Genomic DNA, 14,793 nt, shown 5'->3' on the forward strand with positions numbered 1-14,793 from the left:
TTGCCTGTGCTTCTCATCCATTCCCAATGTCAAAAATATTTCAAAAGGATTTCTAATATCACCTATTTCTTTGAACAATAAATCATTGCCAAGGCAGTGGAGCTCAATTCCAAGCCCTGTCCCCCAAGCCTTCATATTTTATTAATACTCACAAGTCTGCTTTAAGTGGGGAACACTGACAGACGTCATTACAATGGGTTATTACTGTCATTGCTCCATTTTTCTGAATTTTACTAGGAAGTCAGTCACTCCCCTTTGGTCTGAACAGCACTCTTCTTCCCAGAGGGGAAAAGTTAGCAAGAAGTTGAGTACTTTTAGGTATGAGAGACAGGCCACATGCCATTCAGACTCAAAGATAGTAGGATAAAGGATCAGAGGACTTCACTGTTTCCTATCTTTCCTTAGGAAATCTGCCCACAAGAATTGTGGTATAACTTTAACTTTATGTGTTTATTTTTGTTGATTCAATTTTAAAGAGAAATAAGCATTGCATAGAAATTAATCCTTCATGAGAATGCATTGCCACAAATTCAAGATGGTTTCTTAGCCACACACTACAAATTGGAGACTTCCTATGAAAGTCAAGGCATGAAAGTCCACTTGCAGAATCAAGAGAATACATTGTTGTCATATGTACTCAAGGATTAGAGAATTTTCTAATTCCTTCACTTTACATTATACCTGTCTCTGCTTGTACTTTGCTCTAATAACATGTCTGGATCTGTTTGGGGTGGGCTGATCAGCTGATATCTGGCCTTCAGTATGCAGAAAACAAGAATAAATTCTAGATCACAATGAATAAATCAAGGTGATGAATGCCATCCTCTGGGGACTCTGGGTGGGCAGCAGGCCTGCCCCATGTGGGTACCGACTGTGGGTACCGACTGTGGGTACCGACTGCCCCATGTGGGTACCGATTGCTACACTGGTGTCACTTTACTTGATATTCCATAAATGCTTTTTAAAAATAATAATAATCATAATTGCGTTAGTGGGTTCTTTTTTTTTTTTCTGAGACCTTTGAGTGCAGAGACTATGTCTCATCCATCTTTGTGTCCTCAAAGCCTAGCACAGTGTTCTATAAATAAGTGTGGAATAAATGACTGAATGAAGGAATGAAAGCACAGAGAAGACAACTACAGAGAGAAATAGAAGGGAGAAAGAAAAGAGAAAAAGAGAGAGAGAGGACTCGTACTTTCATAAGGGATGACCTCATTCTTTACTCCACCCTGATTTACTCCAGCCTAAATGCTGCTGTATTTTATAACTCTTCAATTGTTTCTAGTGACATCAGTGTGCCCCCTAAACTATTTGCCATAATAGACATTTGGTTTAATACCATGAAGAAACCCTTCCACATATTTATATTTATTGTTTTCTGCAACTCTTTTATTTCTTCTTTAGAAGTCCACTGGTTAAAGAGCTATGAATAGAACTGCTTTTTGAGGTCTAATACATTAATATGTTCTATTTGAAAGAACTGCTTCTGGTGTCTAAGAATAATTAACAACACACTTTAATTTATGAATGTCTTTGCTCAAAGGTCTTCGTCTGTGGGAGGCGTAGAGAAAGAAAGAAAGACTGGGAGGCTAATGGAAAACTTTCATGTCCTTGTGCTTAGCTGTGGTGTAGCAGCCGGGAGTGGTATTGAAGAGGTCAGAGGAACCGCTGCTGAGCTCTGTTTTACATATGTGCATTTTAAATTGGTAACCTCCATATTTCAGATCTTAGACAACCCTCTCTCCCCTCCAGTGGGTATGATTTAAGAATAACAATGTGACATGAACACTGAGATGAGAGGATAAGGGAATAAAGAAAAAGGGGGATGGTGAATAATTAAAAGGAGGGAGAGAGAAGAGGAGGAGAAAGAAACTGATTCATGGGAGAGCAAACTGTATTCATCTTTTCTTTGTCTTTGTCTTTTCCATGCACTGTACCTCTCAACTAGGGAAGCAAATGTCTTGATTCTTAAAGGAAATAAACAGGGCAATTAAGTACTGACAAGAAAAATAATGAGAAAAAGAAAGAAAAGAACAGAGAAGGAAATACCTCCTCCTCCATCTACCAAATACAGTGAACCTGACAACCTTCTCCCTATTTATCAACATGATAAAAGCCAGAGAATTCTATATTAAGGGCCTGGGCAGTGGAGATTTTTTAATCATCCAACAAATGGGTCTGTTTCTTTTTCACAACCTCCTCCCCTGTCCCATTTTCCACTCCTCACCCATCCCTGTGAGTCGGCTGCTGGCCTCAGTGAATTCACATGCCCATTGTAGCAGTTATGTAAGGCCACACCTGCACACCACTGGGCCCCAGCCTCATGACCACAGCTTCTCTGCCCACTGCCAGCTGCTTCCCCTGAGTTCCCATGGCCCCAGACGGTCTTTGGATACTGTGCCATCCAACCCACTACCTACTGCCTCCACTCTTCCTCGTGTTCTTTTTTTTTTTTTAAGTAGACAAAGCCTTCATTTATTTATTTATCTATTTGATTTCACAATTGTACAGGGGTACATACATTTTGGTTACATAATTTGCCTTTGTACTATTTAAGTCAAAGTTATAAGTGTGCCCTTCAGTCAGTTAGTGTGCATTGTGCCCGTAAGGTGTGAATTCACCCATCCCCTCCTACCCCCTCCCACCTACTTGACTTCCCTTGAATTTTACTCCCATCTGTGCACATAAGTGTTGATCGATAAGTTCCAATCTAGTACTGAGCACATGTGGTGTTTGTTTTTCTATTCTTGCCATACTTCACTTGGAAGAATGGCTTCCAGTTCCATCCAGGTTGTTACAAAAGACACTACATCACCATTTTTTATGGGTGAATAACACTCCATGGTATACATATGCCACATTTTATTCATGTGTGGTTGGGCACTTGGGTTGATTCCACATCTTTGCGATTGTAAATTGTGCTGCTCTAAACATTTGAGTGCAAGTGTCTTTTTCATAAAATGTGCTATTTTTTCCCCTTTGGGTAGTTCCCCAGTAATGGGATTGCTGGATCAAATGGTAGATGTACTTTTTTAGTTCTTTGAGACATCTCCATACTACTGTCTGTAGAGATTGTACTAGTATGCAGTCCCACCAACAGAGTATGAGTCTTCCTATCTCTCTGCATTCATCCCAGAATTTATGGTTTTGGGGCTTTTAGATAAAAGCCATTCTCACTGGAGTTAAGTGATGTCTCAGTGTTGTTTTGATTTGCATATCCTTGATAATTAGACATGTTGAGCATTTTCGCAGGTGTTTGTTGGCCATTAGCCTATCTTCTTCTGAAATGTTTCTGTTCATGTTCTTTTCCCATTTTTTAATAGGGCTGTTTGATTTTTATTCTTGATGATTTTCTTGAGTTCTTTGTAAATTCTTGCTATTAGTCTTTTATAGGATGTATACTATGTAAATATTTTGTCCCATTCTGTAGGCTGTCTTTTTCCTCTATTGGGTATCCAAAAGCTTTTTAATTGATCAGATCCCATTGGTTTATTTTTGTTTTGGCTGTGATTGTGATTGCTTTGGGTGTTTTCTTCATAAATTTTTTGCCTAGGCCAATATTTATAAGAGTTTTTCCAACATTTCCTTCTATAATTCTTATAGTTTCATGCCTTAGGTTTAAGTCTGTTACCCCATCATGAATTAACCTTTGGGGGAGGTGAGAGGTGCAGATCCTGTTTCAGTCTTCTACATATGGCTATCCAGTTTTTCCATAACCATTTATTAAATAGATTCTTTTCCCCAGTGTATTTTTTGTCTGCTTTGTCAAAGATCAGATGGCAATATGAGGATAGGTTCATATCTGTGTTCTTTGTTCTGATCTCAATAACACTCAAGCTGAGAATCAAATCAAAGACCCAATTCCTTTCACAATAGCATCAAAGAAAATAAAATACTTAGTAATATATTTAACTAAGGAGATAAGAAACCTATATAGGGAGAACTACAAAACACTGGGAAAAGAAATTGGAGAGGTCGTAAACAGACGGAAAAACATATCAAGCTCATGGATCAGTAGAATCAACATTGTTAAAATGTCTATACTACCCAAAGTGATTTGTAGATTCAATACAATCTCCATTAAAATACCAACATTATTTTTTTCAAACCTTGAGAAAATAGTTCTACACTTTGTATGGAACCAGAATAGACTCCAAATAGCTAATGCAATCCTATGTAATAAGAATAAATAGGGAGGCATCACTTTACCAGACTTCAAGCTATAATACAAGGCTATAGTAACCAAAACAGCATGGGAATGACACAAAAACAGGTTTTTTTTTTTGGTTTTTTTTTGAGATAGAGTCTTACTCTGTCACTCTGAGTAGTGCAGTGGCGTCAGCCTAGCTCACTGCAACCTCAAATTCCTAGGCTCAAGTGATCCTCCTGCCTCAGCCTCCAAAGTAGCTGGAACTATAGGCTTGTGCCATCATGCCCAGCTCATTTTTCTATTTTTAGTAGAAATGGGGTCTCACTCTTGCTCAGGTTGATCTCAAACCCGTGAGCTCAAGCAATCCTCCCAGCAGATACCCTAGTGAAGACAAGAGGCAGACTGCCCCAAGGTAATGAGGAAGTTGGAGAAGAGGCAGTTAGGGCCACACAGAGGCCTGGTCATTGTAGAAAGGAAAGACTTTCATCATAGAAAGCCTACAATTATGTTTCAAGCAACTCTTCTCAATGTCCCTGGACCAAAAAAGATGTCCTGGGATCTCCTCACTCCCTGGACCCCTGGTTAATATGAATTCCTTCCCTGTCTACAATGACTAGGCCTCTGTGTGGCCCTAACTGTCTCTTCTCCAACTTCCTCATTACCTCAAGGTAATTTGCCTCTTGTCTTCACTAGAGTATTAAGTCCATGAGAGAACTGAATCCACCAGTGCAGACCTGAAGCAGAAGCAGCATATTTCATTGCTACCTAATTTCTGGCTACTTCTAATGTGTTCCCTTCTTCTGGTCAGCCTAGTCACCTCCTGAGTTATGTCCATGCAAAGCACATCCTTATCTCGGGGTCTTTGGGTTCACAAAGTCTTGGATTCAAACCCTGGATTTTCCCCATAAAAAGCTATTATCTTGAGAAATCACTTACCTCTTTGAGCTTTGGATTGCCCATTTGTACAATAAAGATGATAATGCTTGCCTCATAATCATTTCACAGCCAGATAGGTAGATCCTCATATTCCTTCTCTTACACTACAGTACCTAGTATAGAACTAAGCCAGTGCTTAGTAAGCTAGGGCAGGAGGTATTACTGCATAGCTCACCAATGGGACATGATCTCAACAATAAAAAGAAATAGAATCAAATATAGGAAGAAGGGAAACATAGCTAGAAGGTTGAAGCATCTCTTCATGGAGATTTAAAAAATTATAAAAGATTTGAAAAGTAAAAGGCTACCTAGTAATCCTGTTGTGAAAGCCCCAAGTAACAAAGGCTTACATTAAAGTAGCAGATGATGACTCAAAGGAAAGTTTCTAGTGTTTTGTGAGAATTTCAGAGGGAAGTTGGGGAGACCATGCTGCCATCTATTATCTGCCTTTCAATTTTATTCTTCTTGCCTTTTAATAGGAAGTAGGACTATTTTCTACATTTGTCTCTTTAGTTTCAAATGAGGCAAGAGTGACACTATAACAAAGGAGATGCTACCACTCTGCTTTCTGTTTCCACAGGTTTTAAGCCTATAATTCTGTCTTTGATCACTGCATAATTATCTTCATTATATTAGATCATCATATCATCCTCATATCGTAAATGAGGAAACTGAGGTTCAGAAAGATTAAGTGACTCACCTTGTTAAGAAGTCCTCTTAAGATATTAATGTGATTAAATCCCTGTTCCTACAGGAGGACAATTGAAAAAACTCTTGGATCAGGTTTGTATGATAGAGATGTGTAATATAAAATCATTATAAGAAAAGGCAGCTAGATTTAACAGTCCTAGACAGTAACTATTTTTGTACCCAGGAAACATAAAGTTTTTTGTGTTAGAATGGTTGAAATGAGTAAAGTCAAAACCAATCTTTGGGGTGGTATCTACCACACCCTCTTACAGTTTTTTTTTTTTTTTTTTTTGCATCTAAATTAAATAGTTAGCTATGCTGTATCAGCTATGATGAATCGAGGGATTCAAGAATGTGGGATCGCCAGAGAGAGTAGCTGACAAGAAACTGGAAAGACCAGGGTGGGGCACTAAATTTTTCAGGTTTGGCCTTAAGGGGATTAACCAGTTGCATAGTATCCAAGGTTGTAGATGGTCTGAAGTTGGTGAAAACTCTAATCTCTGTGGTAAGACATGGCAATTAGTTAATAATATACACAGAGTGGCAATATTTGGCATCAAATATGTAGAGAAACCTGAGTGCCAGGGGCATCAATCACTTTAAAGCAGGATCACTGGGGAAAAAGCAGGGCCCAGATCTTGGACAAAAAGAGCCAGAAATAATCAGGGAGATTAGAGTTTAGCAGTACTCCAGGAAGAGAGCTGATGCTCAGAAAAGTTTTTCAATAAAAGAAAGGAAATGACGTGTGATTTAAGACATTAAAGCACTTTATTAATAACAGTATGATTTAGTGAGGACTATGTCCCAGGCACTGTTTTAGGCATTCTGTATATAAAATACAAATGAATTTCTCTGTTCAGTAATTCTATGAAAACAGTATTAGAATTCTCATTTGTGAGAGGAAATAGTGTGAAGTTTTAAAAGCCTCAGGGTGAATTTAAGTAAAATGAGGATTTTTTTAAAAAACTACTTCAGATTATCCTCAGGAGGATTGCCTGAGTCAATATAATGAAGAACTTCAAAGAATATTTGGCAAATATCAAGCCTGAATGAATGCTACCTCCTACTTGCTAATAATAAAAGGAATTGAGATATAATACAAAATGCTTAAGAAACTTTCTCAAGGTTAGATAACTATTAATTAGTTTGAACCAAAATGTGAACCCATCTCTATTTGACTCCAAATCCTGAGCCCTTAAACCCTGGTCTGTCAAGCAGAAGCCCAGTCACATGCATGAGGCATACACAGTGCTCGGGGTGGGTATGGGGCAGGGGAGCAGTGGTTATTGCTTGATGGACAAAAAGCCTAGAAGATCATCCAGGCACAAAGCGAGTGGGGTTTGAGCATCAAGACATCTGGGCTCCAGCCGTGTTCAAGATGGCATTCCTAATACCAGTAAGGTTTGGTTAGACGAGGCTCTGGGTCTGGGTATGGCCAACCTACTGGGTGAAATCTATCAGTATTTATAGCTAAAGGGACATGAAACACTTAAATCTGCCTGAAAGATATGTGGGGGAAAGGGTAGTGGTTCCAGATTTCACCTTATAGATAGTGAAGATAGGAGATTTAGAAAAGATTATGGGACAATTTTATGTATTTGAAAGCAAACTCTTTAAACCAGACTTTACAAATGAATTCCAGGTACAGATGTTGATACACTCTCAACATATTGTCCAATCTTCCGTCTCATATTGACTGGTAGACCCCAAAATGGCCACTACCAGGGCTGCCCACTAACCCCTATCGAGTTAATCATTTAGGACCTTTTATGACAAAGGTTTTGTATCTAAAAGTTTACAGCCAATTTTGCAAGCATTACCTTGATCTATGTTTATGGATGTTAGTATAGCATAGTACCAAATCTACCAGAGAATTTTATTTCATTAGTTATGAGAGTTAAGAGCATGTACAGCAAGACACACCTCCACCACTTTGTCAAGAAGATGACAAGAGATATGCGTGGATACATGGAAGCTAGTACATTGAATCAGGTATGAAAGCAACTCAAACAAATGTAAAAGGGTTTCTCTCCAGAATTTACTTACCCATTCAGTATGGTGGTAGGCACAACATCAGCAATGCAAGAAAGAAAGACAACACATGCAAAAAATTCTATAATTGTTATAATTCGTTTTTACCTATGCAAGTTATCCTTCCTCAAATTCTTTAGAGATAGAAGTAAAAACAGTGACAGATTCATTTAAAAAAAAACGTACATACACATACCTTCCATCACTCCCCCCCCCCCGGAACTCAATAGACTGTGAATAACTTAAATAAACATTAAAAACTCACAAAATTATAATCTTGCATCAAATTAGATAAAAGTTGAATTGTTTCAAACAAAGAGTGTTTCTTTTTTTCTTTTTTATAATAAAATTCTTGACAGACCACCATTATATCAGGTGAGCATTGCAGCAAGTAGTGATATTTAAAATTAAAGAAACTTTTCCATTTTACTGTTGCCAATTTTAACATTTTACAATAGGTCTTTTTGGCAGACTAATTATTGTTCTAATTCTAATAACGCTTTTTGTGTAGAATTATCTTCTAATGATTACTAAAATTTTTCATTCGGAGTTGTATCACTTCATTAATCTTGATTACTTATAATTAATCAAAAAGTCTTTTCCTCACATTTGGGTCTCAGAAATGTTTATATATATCTGAAAAATTCTTGGCTAAATCTTTGTTGGCATTTTTAAAGAAAATCTGGAAGCTGAATTGGCTTCCTCATCTGAGAGATAGTATGGCTTAATGGTTAAAATTCTGGACTTCCGAGTCAGGGCATTTAGATTCAAGACTAATTCTTCTTCATTCCAACTGAATGTTATAGAGAAAATGATTTAACCTCTCTGTCTCTTTTTATTTTAATCTGTAAATCTAGAATCATAGTTATAATACCTAACTCATAGATTGATTATATGGATTTAATAAAATAATTTGTGCAAAATAGAACAGGGCCTGGTGTATAACTATTCAATAAGGTTAGATTTTATATTTATAAAATAGAAACATTATTAGTAAATTGTGTTTTGTTTTGGCCTTTTGAATAAAACAAGCCAAAATTTTTATTCTTGCTCTTTATTTTCCTAACTACATGGTATTATGCAAGTTAATGTTTTTGGATTCATTTTTCTCATAGATATATAGATGTTGGTATAGATATATATAAATACTACCTCTCAAGTTTACTAACAAAATTAAATTTAAAAAATGATCACATTGTTAGCACTTGTTATGTGTTGGTTGTATTTTATTTAAATCAAAACATGTATTTGGCTAAAAATTATATGAAATGCTGTCTGGAAATAATTTATAATGTTCGACTTAGATATTTTTCTTCTAATATAAAGTAAAAGGCCTATAACATGTCCAGGATACATTCATTCATTTGAAAATATTTGAATGGCTAGTGTATACCAAGTACTGTGCTAACAACTAGAGATAAAATGTTAAAAGGCAGAGACATCACCTTCCAGGGAGCTTTACAACTAATAAGTGAAGCAAATGAATAATAGGCAATGACAAAACAGCCTGCATGCTATAATAGAGGCATTCATGGAAAGTAATGGGAGACTAGTCAGGGAGCTAAAAAAGCTTCTTACATGTGAGGAATCTAAGCTTAGTCTTAAAAGAGAAGGTGTTAGCTAGACTACAAATAGAGGAAGAATATCCCAGTCAGAGACAACAACTTATGAAAAGAATTCAGGAATAGTTTTGTCAAACCTGCAGGTGTGGTGTAAGAAGAGGATCAGTTGAAGAGTCAGCAGCAGTTCATTAGCAAGCACACAGGAAATCGGGAGGCTGGGGAAATGTTCATACGGGGGACTTAAAGTGAGTTGATTTGCGCTTAAGAAAGATTACTAGGGTAGGAAATGGGAAGTGGCATGAAAAGGAAAAAATGGAGACAGAAAGCCTGGTTTAGAGGTTGTCGTAGACATAAAGGTGGCAAATGACTGAGATCAAATTAAGGATACGTATTGTTACATTCATATCAATATATTTACTGGAACTTAAAATTGGGGAAAAATCTAAATAATCTGATTCACATGACACTTATAAGCTTTTTTAATGTTAGCAAATATTTTTCAAACGAATTTTTTACCTTAATTTTGTGCTATCAGAAAAATTGTGTGCCATGACCCATGCAGGGTAGATATACAACAGAATGCCCAAATGTGAAGGAACTGCACATGTTCCCTGCCCTCAAAGCACTATGGGCTTGAGGAATATACAGACCAGTAAATGATGTGTTATGTTTCAGTGTTCCACGTGTTCTATGGTGGCAGAGTGAGTTGCTCTGGGAGCATCTATGAGGAGCGCCTCCCAGAGGCCTGGGATGCGGAGAAGAGTTTGTGTAGCAGTGGGTGTTTCACGGATAACTGAAAGATGACTAGGACCTAGCCAGAGGAGGCCAGGCACAGAAAAGCATTACAGAAGCTCAGATGTGAAGGTCTCAGGCACAGAGGATTTGGGACCTTCTAGGGAAGGAAAAGTTGATTATGTCTGGAGCATGGACGACAGGGAATTACAACAGTGAAGGCAGGAGAGGTAAGTATGAGCCACATCACCCAGGGCTCAGCCATCATTTTAAAGAATTAGGACATGGAAAGATTTTGAATTTTAATAAAAACACTGTGGCTACCTTACTAAGAAATGAAGTGTCATATGTCTGGTTATGCCAGTCATCTCATCTAAGCAGAAATCTAAAGGACTAGACCAGACTATAATCTCTAAGAGCTAGAAATGTAATTTCTGTCATATTACCAATAACTAGCATAGTGGCTGCTAATAATAGGCACTTGCAGATTTTCCAATGATTGAATAAATTGCAAGAAACTAGATGTCTAATGGGGAGTTTATTTACTATAATTTAAGCACTCTTTTATTACCATATAGCTCTTTCTAATTTCTCTTCTATTTTAAATAATGCTGAAATGAACATCCATGAATTTCAATCTTGAACTAGAGCTATGTTTATTTACTTAAAACAGAATCTTAGCAATGGAATTAGTATTTAATAATATAAATATTGTTAGGGTCATAATACACTGCACTGAAAAAAATAATATTCTAATCACACTCTAACCAGCAAATACTTGAAAGTGCCTGTTACCCCACATCCTCGGCACAATTGGATTATTTATATGTTCAATAATGATTTGCAATTATAGCATGAAATCCTGGGGAAGGGACTTGTATCTTTATTATCTATTTTTTCATTTTGTTAAATATCTTAAACCATGCCTTCTGTTCAGTACAAAATAGTTTGTTGATTTTCCTTTTAATTTTAATTCAAAATAAAAATATTTAAGCCATGGCTTTATCTGTGACTGAATTTTAGCTAAATCTTATAAAATGATCTACTGTTTTGTTATTTGCTTCTAAAAAATACTACATCTGGTGGTTAGAGATAAATCAGTATATTTTTTCCTCTGAGCATTGTATTATTACTGAATCATAAGCACATTTAATAAGTTAATAAAATCATCTCTTTGTTTTATGTTTCAAATATATTTCCTGTTCATTTGCCTTTTACTTTTATTTATAGAAAATTCTGACAATCATTTTTATTTTTCTTTATATTTTTTTTTTTTTTTTTTTTTTTTTTTTTTTTTGAGACAGAGTCTCGCTTTGTTGCCCAGGCTAGAGTGAGTGCCGTGGCGTCAGCCTAGCTCACAGCAACCTCAAACTCCTGGGCTCGAGTGATCCTTCTGCCTCAGCCTCCCGGGTAGCTGGGACTACAGGCATGCGCCACCATGCCCGGCTAATTGTTTATATATATATATCAGTTGGCCAATTAATTTCTTTCTATTTATAGTAGAGACGGGGTCTCGCTCTTGCTCAGGCTGGTTTCGAACTCCTGACCTTGAGCAATCCGCCCGCCTCGGCCTCCCAAGAGCTAGGATTACAGGCGTGAGCCACAGCGCCCGGCCTTTTTCTTTATATTTTATTCCCCCTGCTTTTCATAGTTTCTTTATTTTTGTGAATTCATGAGATTAATGCACCATTTATTACATTTTATTTTTAATTAAAAAATATTTAGGCTCTGGCTTTCCTATAAGTCAATCTTGGCTAATGCTTTTTGGTTAACTTATATTTTTTATTGTCATTGTATTCCCAAAATGTATGTAGTGTAGTAATTAAGAGCTGGAGTTAGAAAAGCTCAAGAATTCAAGTTCTGGTCTCTCCACTGCTGTATGACATTCAGGTAGCAGCTTAGCCCTTCTGTACTTCAGTTTTCTCCTCTAAAAAATAATAGTGATAGTAATATCTACCTCATAGAATATGCAAATACTTATGAAGGATTTGCCACGTTGCACTGATCTAGATTCTTGCAATATAATGACAAAGAAGCAGGCCATAACACGGAGCTTACATTGTAGTGGGAAACTGACAGCAGACAAATGAACAAAAACTTACATGATGTAATGTCAAGAAGTGAATTAGTGCTTGAGAGAAAAATAAGACATGTTAAGGATATACATGGGCCCAGGTTTGCCATTTTAAATAAATTGTTGTGTGGTTATAATACATAATGTATCTAAAGTATACTGTACACCAGGCCCTAGCATATAATGAATGCTTCAATTTAACTTGCCTCTCAAACTCTCAAGTTATTCCTAGGAGTATTTCATTGGTGTGTTTTTCTGTTTTAAATCAAAGTGACATGATTATATTGACAGTTCATTTTTAAAAATTTTTGTTTGTTTTCTTGTTTTAAGCAGAGAATATAGTCTAATTATTTTCTGCATTTTGAAATTTTTGAGTATGTACTTTGGCCTAACACAGAAATTATTTAAAATCTATACTGGAGGCTTTAAAGCTCATATTTTTTGTCTAAGGATTATCAAACTAGATACCTATATAGTTATCTTTTAACTATTAACTTATTCATTGGTTATTAGAATTAATAGAATGTTAATTCTATTAATTATATTATTTAGATGATTTTCCTTCATTTTTCTTATTTGTCTATAAAAGACCTAAAGAGATATTTTGTTACCAATTTCTCTTTGTTTATCCAATAATTTTTGATTTATACATTTTGATATAATGATATTGAGGGCATAAATCTTTAGGATTCATATCTTCACTGTAGATTGTACAATTTATCAGAATAAAATGACATTCTCTACACTTCACTGTCTTTTGTTTGGGTTTAGTATCTAGTGAGAAGTCCATGACAGAATTTTTACCCTGTAATATACAAAATGATGTTAGTGAAGAAATAAACAATTCTCCTTTTTCTTTGTGTAAATTTTAGAACTTCTCCTCCATTTTTGGGTTTGCCTGATATTAATTTACAATTTTTTCAGTGTCATTGCGCTTTAAGTGCATCTCTTTCAAGCAGCATGAATTTTGATTTTTTTTTTTTTTTACCATAATTGAGAGCCTTTTAGAAGGTTTTTTGTACTGTGCTGGTTCTATGTTGCTACGTTTATTTATTCTTTATTTGTGAGTTGGGATGTCTTCAACTTGCTTTTAAATTCAACTGATACTTTCTTTAAGTAAAAACACACTCACATGTATATGTGAACACACATATTTTTATAATCACTATCATGAGATAACATGCATTTAGTTTTTACTCTTTGGATTCTTCTTGTTCCTTCTGCCTGCCCCAGTAATAATCTAACCTATGTCATATCCAACGTGTGCTAACTGTAGGAAGGCTTTCTAGCTTAGTCTAATGGATATCATCATAATGACCGTTTCTCTATGACAAATTTGCTTCTATGTCCCAGATGCCTGTTAATACTAGAAATTTGCTGATCTGGTTAAAACACAGTGGCTTGATAGAAGCATTCAATACCAGTGATTATTAGGTCACACATATGTCAAATAACTATAAATGCAAGAAAATATATAGATATTATTTACTGCATCAGAATATGAGCACAGGGTGACAAAGAGTTCTTTAGGCTGCCCCATGGTGCAGCTATCTAGCGTCTGTCTATACCACCTGGAAGTGCTGATGGTGAACTCAGCTCAAAAGGTGGTGATGTAACCCATAAAGGTGAATCTTATTGAATCAATAATGTTGATAGAATATAAGGGCTTAATAGTCCCTCTCCCCAGAAATTAACTTTATGCCTAGCTATTTATAACTCAACTTATTAGCAATCCCTTTGTGACACAATCTGCAGATAATATCTGGAATCATATATTCACACATATGTCCACTCTTTTCATTCCTTATTTAGCAATTAATATTTGGGCACTTCCCAAATTTAGTTAATTTCCAGATATATATAAACTAAATCCAAGTCACTGGAACCAACTCTCTGGATAGTTAATTCATCATATTTAGCTTGGTATTCAAAGATAATCCTCTTTTAAGCCTGTGTCTTGTTATATGTTCAGGATTTTCATGAAATGAATAACCTAGACTCCTTTTTGGAGAAAAAAACAATTAATGCACATTAGTCTAAGAGTCCACCTAAGGGCAAGGTATTTCTAACAAAGAGGGATTATCTTCTGACCTCAAAAGATGTGCTCTTCATAGGGGGAACTTCATCATGAAATAAAATACAGTCAAGAAATCTGAGAACACAGTTTTAGAACACAGGTTGATTTTGTCAGGAAAGAATGACTTTGTGTGATAACATCAATAAATCAGGCCCTAGGAACCAGTTCCAATACGATCTACAATAAAAGAGGTAAACATCTAAGAGAGTAAGTTTAATTAAAAAAAATAAACAAAATTGTAATTCTGAATGTACCACAATAAATGCAGAAAACTAGCTCCCTAAGCCCCCTTTCTGGTAGCCTAATTAGGGCCATAACAGTATTGGTAATGAGACTCCTTTCTATCTCAGTAAGACAAAAGATCGTGTTAGTGGAGAAAGGAGGCCAAAAGCTTCAGGAGAATTTTAATAACCAAGAAGGAGAACTGGTGGATATCTTGGGCATAAGATTGCCAGATATAATGCTCAAATTTCATGCCTGTAGTCCGAACTACTTGGGAGACTGAGCCAGGAGGATCACTTGAGCCCAGGAGTCTGAGGTT

The sequence above is a fragment of the Microcebus murinus genome, chromosome 1, assembly GCF_040939455.1.
Source record: "Microcebus murinus isolate Inina chromosome 1, M.murinus_Inina_mat1.0, whole genome shotgun sequence".
Taxonomy (NCBI): Eukaryota; Metazoa; Chordata; class Mammalia; order Primates; family Cheirogaleidae; genus Microcebus; species Microcebus murinus.